The sequence below is a fragment of the Carica papaya genome, chromosome 7, assembly GCF_054855325.1.
Source record: "Carica papaya isolate Zhongbai chromosome 7, ASM5485532v1, whole genome shotgun sequence".
NCBI lineage: Eukaryota > Viridiplantae > Streptophyta > Magnoliopsida > Brassicales > Caricaceae > Carica > Carica papaya.
Window position 1 is genome coordinate 18,603,975 of NC_142315.1, and position 9,664 is coordinate 18,613,638.

The 9,664-nt window shown below is 31.5% G+C and overlaps 1 long non-coding RNA gene and 1 other non-coding gene across 2 annotated transcripts; both read left to right on the forward strand.

Annotated features, from left to right (window-relative positions):
• Window positions 1-763: 763 nt before the first annotated feature.
• Window positions 764-1,863, forward strand: LOC148253031 (uncharacterized). Its single transcript, XR_015813322.1, has 2 exons — window positions 764-1,307; window positions 1,459-1,863. It is a non-coding gene; the product is annotated as an uncharacterized LOC148253031 (long non-coding RNA).
• Window positions 1,864-9,013: 7,150 nt separating this feature from the next.
• LOC148253032 (small nucleolar RNA R71) lies at window positions 9,014-9,120 on the forward strand. Its single transcript, XR_015813768.1, has one exon. It is a non-coding gene; the product is annotated as a small nucleolar RNA R71 (small nucleolar RNA).
• Window positions 9,121-9,664: the final 544 nt, after the last annotated feature.

The window sequence follows — 9,664 nt, forward strand, 5'->3', positions numbered from 1 at the left end:
AGAAAAGTAGGTGCAGAAAGCTCAACAAAAATATAAAGTTAGACATGATCAACATAGAGTAAAAGGTGAATCCAAGTGGGAGATCTAGTATGGTTATATTTGGGAAAGGAGAGGTTAAAAGGAGAAGGTAAGAAATTGAAGCCTATTCATTATGCTCTTTTTAATATCCTTAAAATGATTGGTGATAATGTATGTCAACTAGAGTTACCTAGTTACATGGAAATATACTATATGGTCAATGTCGAAAATCTAAAACTTTTCAAACCATCAATGTTGGATGACAAACCCGGAGAAGTTATGCCTTCAGTGGAGGATTTACACACCGACAATGAGACCCCATTACTGGAAGATACTATTCTTAAAAAGAATATCATAGAAACCCATAGGAGAACACGAGAAGCATTTTGTGTTGGAAAGAAAGGACAAAAATCTAATGCATCAAAGTGGTTCACTAGAAAAATGAGAGAGTCTATATTTCCCAATCTCAAATTTTAAGATCAAACAGGAGTTGGATTCCTCTAAAAGAAAGGGGAGTAATGATCAAGAGAGATCTTTTATTATTATTATTTTAATTATTTTATTATTTTTATTTTTATCATAATCTATTTTTATCTAAATTAAAAATAGATTAATGGTTTTAATTAATTTACTAAAAATACGAGAGAATATTAATTTATATATTATTTTTAGGATTTACTTATTTTAATTTCTTTACTATTTTTGTAACATCCTTAAAGCTATATAACAGGATTTCATTGTAATAATTAAGTAGAGAAGACTAAAAGCTATCTTATTTTTTTAAATATAAACCTTCTCTCAATTTTTTATTAACATCTGTTTGAGTGTTGTCAAGTTCTATCACTCCCATACGAATCACAAACGAGTAGATCCAAATCATGAATGCTGAAATAACAGCACTAAAGAGAAACCAAACATGGATTATGACTACTATAACTCTTGAAAAATCAGCCATTGGCTGTAAATAGGGTTTTAAATTGAAAATGAAACCTAATGGGATAGTGGAAAAGCACAAGGCAAGTTACTTGTCAAAGAATATCATCAAGCGGAGTGAGTGGACTACATTGATAGTTTTTCACATGTGGCAAAGGTGGTCACAATCAGAGTTCTAATAGCTGTTGTAGCAGCTCAACAATGGTCATTACACCAATTAGATGTCAATAATGCATTCCTCCATGGCTATTTGAATGAGGAGGTGTACATGTAACCTATAGAAGGATATGATAAAGCTTTAAAAGACAAATGCACAAGCTCCAGAGATCTCTCTATGGGTTGAAGTAAACCTCCAGGTAATAGAATTCTGAACTATCTCATTTTTTGGTTCAATATAGTTTTCAATAATCTAGTTATGACCACGGCCTCTTTACTTGTCATAAAGATCAGTATTTTATGACTTTATTATTGTATGCTGATAATTTACTCATCACTGACAATTCAAAGGCAGAGATCATTAAGTTGAAGAAGGCATTCGGATACTAAGTTCACCATCAAAGACATAGGAGCTGTAAAGTATCTTTTAGGCCTATAAATCACAAGAATATCTGTTGGAATCTATGTCAACTAGAGGAAATACATCTTAGACATACTCAAAGATGTTGGTCTTCTAGGCACAAAGCCTAAGTTTGCTCTATTCCTAAGAGGACGACAATTATATTCTACTAATTCACCATTATTTGAATATCCATAGCAATATAGAAGCATTGTGGCAAACTTTTATACGTAGGCTTCACTCGTCCAAACCTATCATACTCAATTTTATAGCTTAGTCAGCATGTCTACTAATGATTGAATTTGCAAGTACACGATATCATTCAAGTAAAAGTAAAAATAGAGTATTATCTTACAGGGATTACATATCAAGTACCGAAATTGTCGAAATTATATTATTGTATAAAAATTGAAATTAAATTTATGAAGAAAAAATTTTAAAATAATTTAATCAAAGTAGAATAGTTAAATTGAGGAAAACTTATCAATGGAAATGAACTAGAATAATTGATTTCACCTGTATCTTTGGTATATTTGTGTTTTAATTTTCAATTGATTTAATATAATCTGTAATGGTTGAACTATTATAATCTACTTTTGGTTTCTTTCCCAGTATTCTTTACATCTGTCAATTAATAACTGTTAATTTTTTATAATAATTATTAATTTAATTCAATTAAATATGTGATAATTCAATTTATCAACATTAATTCGACTATATTACTCCTATTCAAGTCTCCATTAAACCTTAACGATATATATTTAATGGACTCTAAAACTATCAATCACAAATAAGTTATGAGCTGATCAATTCTTACAACTTAATTAAATTTAATACTACTAAATTACAATAAGAAGAAAGCTAAAAATTAAATCATAAATTTACCTTCCATTCAGGGTACATCAATTACTCCAGCGAAGAAAAATTAGCCAGACACGATGGATTGAGTAAATTTAATCATGTAATAATTAAGAACGAATTTGTAAAAAATTTCAAAAACTAATATTCAAGTTACAAAAATTTTTAAAATTTCTAATCCCAAAAATATATACAAATATGTATATATATACATATATATTACTTGATTTGTTTCTCTCCCTTTCAAAGTCTCTACTTTGCTCGTTCTTTTACTCTCCAATCAGCATGTCCACCTTCTACTCGCGTTTGAGTTCTCCACCAGTTAATCACCAAGCTCTACTCTCGCTTATGCAAGTTTCTGGTTTCTATTGCTAGTTGATTGCTTCGAGTTCAACTTTCTCTCTCTAGCTTTCGTTGCTCTCTCTACAAATCTCCAACGAAGCTTGCACTCAGTCTTTTCGTCTCCTCCTCTCCTGCCGCTGCTCTTCTTCCCTTTTTGTAGACGGCGAAAGTTAGGTCCCCTTTCCTGTCGCACATCTCTAGCTTTCTTTCTGAATTTTTTTTACTTCTTCAAAATGATGTCATTTTGATCATTGTTGGCCTTTGGTTTCTAGCTTTCAAAACGACTTTGTTTTGAGTCTTGGTGCTGAGCTACTGCATATCTAGGTTTGGGCTTCATTGGTATTGGTTTTTTGGCTTTTTTTTTTTCTCTTTTCATCTTCTTTTTCTTCTTTTCTTCAACATAACAACCTACATAAAAATTTAATTCATAAATTAGTTTTTTTAACTAAAAAATTCATTAACAAATTCTTCTAAATTTAAGTAAAAATAGTATAAAATTATAATAAAAATCTAACACATCAAATACCCCCAAACTTAAATTTTTTACTTTTCTTCAAGCAAAAGACTGAAAAGGAACAGTTAAGAGCATGTTTTTCTACTATGTTCATCTGTTCAGCTTGATAGAATTAAAATTCTATTCATTTATTGCAATTGTTAGTTAGTTGAAAATTCAAAAAGAATGTTGTAAAATATAAATAGATTATTAACTCTCATCCTCCTTAATAAAACTTGCATAATTTCAGCATGTAAGTTCCCTTTCTAAGTACCTACTCTTGATTCATAAATTATACTTTCTTTAACCTTACCTCTTCCCTACTTCAACCAAGGTAGTGAACTTAACATTATTGACTATTTTTTTCTTGCAATTTCTTTTATTGTGAGTGTGTTTTATACTCAATCTCACGTATTTACCTCAAACATGTCGTTACGAGTGAGTGCGTTTTATACTCCATTTCACCTTTTTACTTAAGGTGTGTATTTATTTTTTTTTTTTGAGTGAGTGTGTTTTACACTCTATCTCATCCTTTACATGTTACCTAATTTATCTTATTCACTTGAACCTTAGTTTAGAACTAGCTCAAAGGTAAAAATCAAACTCACATTATCTATGTCCCAAGTGTAATGTCCTAGATCAGGTTCTTATGTTATTATCCTTGCACCTATAAGTTAAGGAAAATAATCACCAAGTAATCTAATTATTATTTACAAACATCTCTTATTTTCTTTTCATAATAACCATAATTTTAGTTAAGATAAAATCCCACTTTTACCCTGCTTCACTAACTACTAATGGTAAAAAGTTTAGTCTTTTAGTGCATATAAAAAAAAGAAGATAAATTTAGAAAAAAATGGCTATATAAACTCTAAAGGCCAAATAGCCCCTAACTTATTATGAACAATGTGCTCACTGTTTATTAATACATTATGCCCAAGAAAATAAAAATAAAACAGTGAAAAAATAAAATACTCCCCTTGCGTAGTGTTTATGTAGCCTACTCCAAAAGAATTTCGCACTAAGAGCTGTTCTAATCTAAAGCAGATATCAACAACATAAAAAAATATTGGCTGGACCTCAATTAAGAATCCACAAGCATTAGGAAAACAATTATAAAATAGAAGGGAGAGGTGGAAAGAAAAAGAAATAAGAAAATAAAAAAAATAACTGAATAAGAAAAATATAGGATCCTAAAAATTAAAAAAAAAATTTGTACTTATCTATCTAATACTATTTATATTGGGCTGCCTCCCAATCAACGCTTTGTTTGTAGTTGTTAGCTCAACTTTGTCACAGTTGACTCAAGTGAGAACTAAGGTGGACTTTAACTTCTTGAAATCTCCTCCCAAATATGGTTTCACACGCTTACCATTAACCTTAAACTTCTACTCTTTTCTTTGAAGCTCAACAGTTCCATAAGGGAAAACTTTAGTGATGGTGGAGGGTCTTGTCCAATGGGATTTCAACTTTCCTAAAAATAATTTTAGGTGTGTATTATAGAGTAAGACTTGTTGACCAACTTGCAATTCTCGCATTTCAATGTGCTTATTATGCCACCTTTTAGTTCGTTCTTCATAGATTTTCACATTCTCAAAGGCAACCAGTCTAAATTCTTCAAATGCACTTAACTGCAATAAGCGTTTGTCACTCACATCCTTGGAATTGAAATTCAACAACTTCATAGCCCAATAAGCTTTATGTTTGAGTCCCATCAAAAGATGACATGCTTTTTCATATACTAGACAATAGGAATACATACTAAGTGGTGTTTTAAATGCAGTCTTGTATGCCCATAATGCATCATTTACCTTCTTTAACCAATCTTTCCTTGCTCCATTTACAATTGCTTCCAAGATGCACTTGATTTTCCTATTAAAGATCCCCACTTGACCGCTTATTTGAGGATGGTAAGGGGTACCTACATGATGAGTAACCGTATATCTAGCTAATAAGGTATCCAAATATTGGTTACAAAAATGCTTACCTCCATCACTAATGATTGCTTGAGGCGTGCCGAATCTTGTGAATATATTCTTTCTAAAAATATTTATCACACTCTTGGCATTATTATTATGAAGGACAATAACTTCCACCCATTTAGAAACATAATCAACTGCCACCAAAATATACAAATTCCGAAAGGATGGAGGAAAAGGTCTTATAAAATCAATCCCCCACATATCAAACAATTCAACCTCCAAAATGTTTGTTAGAGGCATCTCTTTCCTTTTTAAGATGTTGCCCATCCTTTGACATCTATCACATGAAGCCACATATATAATAACATCCTTAAATATGGACGGCTAATAGAATCTACAATGGAGTATTTGCTGCAGTTTTATTGCCCTAAAATGTCTCTCACATGCCAATGAATGACAATGCGTCAAAATATTCTAAATTTATTCATTGGGAACACATCTCCTTATTATTTGGTCAACACAATATTTGTATAAATATAGTTCTTCCTAATAGTAGTATTTTACATCATAAAATAATTTCTTCTTTTGTTGATATGAAAACTTGGGAGGAACTATATTATATTGCAAGTAGTTCACAATGTCTGCATACCATGAGGCTTAAGCTACTATCATAATAAAAAGTTGCTCATCAGGGAATAGCTCGTTGATGTCCACCTTATTCTCCTCAACTTTTGTATGCTCCAATCGCAATAAGTGATCTGTAACCAAGTTATCTGCTCCTTGCTTGTCTCTGATTTTAATATAAAACTCCTGCAATAATAAAACCCAATGGATTAGATGAGGTTTAATATCCTTTTTTGTAATGAGATATTTAATCGTAGAATAATCAATAAAAACTATAGTTTCAGCTCCAATGAGATATGATCTAAATTTATCGAAAGCAAAAACTATAGTAATAAGCTCATTTTTAGTTGTGGCATAGTTAAATTACGTGTCGTTTAACATCATGCTAGCATAATAGATCACGTACAACTTCTTGTCCTTGCGTTGACCAAACACAATACTAAAAGCATAATCACTAGTATCACACATCAACTTGAATGGCAAGGACCAATATGGTGTTGTAATAATTTGACTGAAATGTGTTCATGTTTCAGCCTGTCAAAAGCATATGAACATTCTTCGTTAAAATCAAATGATGCATCTTTAACAAGTAATTGACACAAAGGTTTAGTAATTTTTGAAAAATCCTTTATGAATCGTCGATGAAAGTTCGTATGCCCAAAAAAACTCCTCACACCCTTCATGCAGTAGGTGGCAGTAGTCTCTCAAAAACTCCAATCTTGGCTTTATCCACCTCTATTCGCTCTTGGAAATTCTATACCCTAATACAATACTTTTTCGTAACATGAAATTGCATTTTTTTCCAATTCAGCACTAAATTAACTTCTTTATATCGCTGTAATACTTGTCAAGGTTAACAAGACATAAATCAAAAGAACTAAAAACAAAAAAATCATCCATAAATACCTCAATAATATTTTCAATCATATAATGAAATATGGATGTCCATAATTTAAATGACATCCTTCAACGTGCAAAGGTACCATATGGAAATGTAAAGGTTATTTTTTCTTGGTACTCGGGTGCAATCAGAATTTGTAAATACACTGAATAACCATATAAGAAATAATAATAAGCATAACTTGCTAATTACTCTAATATTTGGTCTATAAATGGTAAGGGAAATTGATCCTTTCGGGTGATTTTATTCAACTTCCTATAATTTATGCACACACGCCATCCCATAACCGTCATAGTTGGGATCAATTCATTTTTTTTCATTGGTAATTGCTGTCATGCCCCCTTCTATGGTACTACATGTACAGGGCTTACCCACTCATTATCTAAAATAGGGTAAATAATCCCTGCATCCAAGAGTTTAATCATTTCAACCTTCACTACATCTTTCATACGAGGGTTTAACCTATCTTGATACTCAATTGAAGGCTTGTAGTTATCTTCCATTAAAATTTTATGTATATCATTTATACCCCAACTTATGGCCCTAATCCTTTTGTTAAGTACACACAATAAAGCCTATTCTTGTTCTTCATCTAAAACATAAAAAATAATCACATAAAGAGTGGATTTCTTACCCAAATATGTATACCTTAAGTGTGAAAGTAACTATTTTAGCTCAAGTTTGGATGGTTCCTCAATGGAAGGTTTATTGTTTTACGTACCTTTTTCCAACTTCTCCTCCTGTATTACACCATCCTTTTCTTGACGATTTACTTCATTTGAATTAACAACTTTATTGCCATCAAGGTCTCTTCTTGTCTTGGTGAGACTTTTGGACACAAATTCATCAATTATATCAATATTAAAACATTCATCAGTATTCAAAGGGAATTTTAAGGTATTAAAAATATTGAAAGTTACATGTTTATCCCCAACTCATAATGTTAACTTACCATCATGCACATCGATTAATGTTTTGCCCATTGTAAAGAAGAGTCTTTCAAGTATGAGGGGAACTTCTTTATCAACTTCCATGTGTAACACCACAAAGTTGATGGGGAATATGAAGTTCTCCACCTTTACTAACATATCCTCTATTATTCCCAAAGGTTATCTCACTGATCTATCTGCTAATTACAATGACACTATTGTGGGCTTCACCTTGCCAATACCTAGTTTTTTAAATATAGAATAAGGCATTAAGTTAATATTAGTACCAAGATCATAGAGCTTTATTAAAATCAGAATTTTCAATATTGCAAGGTATAATAAAACTCCATATATCTTTCACTTTATAAGGTAACTTATTATGAATTATGACACTACATTCCTCGATGAGCATAATAATGTCATGGTCTTCCAAGCTCCTCTTCTTTGCTAGAATCTCCTTAAGAAACTTCGCATAACTTGGCATTTAAGTGAGAGCCTCTGCAAAAAGAATATTAATGTGAAGTTTTTTAAATATATTAAGAAATTTAAAAAAAATTGTATCTTTATTATGTTGTTTGAGGTGCTGTGGAAATGGAGTAAGTGGTACATAATGCTTGACCACTACTTGTTTCCTCTATTCTTCTTGTTTTTCCTTTTCTTTCTCTATCTTTTCCTCTATGGTCACTTCATCCTTTCTTGGATCTACTAATTGTTTTTCACTCCCAAAGGTAATTAAGTTGACATGTTCTTTTGGATTTGTTAATGCGTTACTTGGTAAGGTACCTTGAGCTCTTCCATTGATTATGGTTGTTAATTGACCCATCTAGATCTCCAAATTCTTGATCGAAGCTTGCTGGTTTTACAACATTAATTGTTGATTCTATATTGTTATTTTAGTCTCTATTGTAAATTTTGTTGTATTCTTATGAATAGTTGTGATCATATCTTCAAGTGATAGCTTCTTTTCTTGAGACTGAAATCCTAGGGGAGGCTGTGCTACATTCTGTCGATTTCTCTGTGAAAAATTTGGATGGTTTCTCATCCTAGGATTGTACGTGTTGGAGTATGGATTGTATGGTACCTTGCCCAACTATAAAACTTATTTGTTCCACCTCAAATCTTTAAAAAGAATCTTCAAATAAACCCTGCACATGAAAATTAACACCATTAACACTCTTTTGATCAATTTTCTTAAATAAAGAATCAATTTTTGCATTAAGAGCAGTTAAAACATTAATCTCATATATTTCAACATTCATTTTGGGTTATCATCTTTTAGTTAGCTAGTGATAATTGTTCATTGCTATCTTTTCCAAGAGCTTATAGGCATCATCTATAGACTTTCCCATTAAAGCTCCTTCAACAACTGTATCGATTGTGATCCTAGTTTGTTGGCTTAATCCGTTATAAAAGATTTGAACTATCAACCAATTAGGTAACCCATGATGAGGACATATTCTAATCAATTCCTTAAATTGCTCTCATGCCTCATACAACATCTTTCCTTCTATTTGATAGAAATTGGTGATGTCGTTTCCCATCCTTACTGTTTTAACTAGTGGAAAAAACTTGGCCAAAAATTTTTTAGTCAAGTCCTCCCATGTAGTGATTGTACCTGTAGGAAGAGAATGCAACCAATTTTTAGCTTTATCTCTTAAAGAAAAAGGAAAGAGCTCAAGTCTAATTGCATCACTAGAAACACCATTCTGTTTGAAAATATCACAAATTTTTAAAAAATTAAAGAATCGTGCATTATTGTCATCATTTGGAAAACTCTTAAACTGAATTGAGGTTTGAATCATCTGAATAATGGCAGATTTCATTTTAAAGTTGTTTGCATTGACACTTGGTTGAACGATGCTGGATGAAGCTCTTACAAGTGAAAAGTAGTGAAGTCCCTCAGTGCTCTCCCGTTATTCTCGTTCAAAATATCCCTTGCTCTTTTAATTTCTTCGTGCTCAGCCATCTTAACTCTTGTTTATCTTTTTGCTGTTAAGTGTTCCCTTCTCTCTCAATTCAATGATTTACAAGTCTTTTCGATATCTGAATTTATAAGAAGCATTTATGTTGTTCGATCGACTCATATAC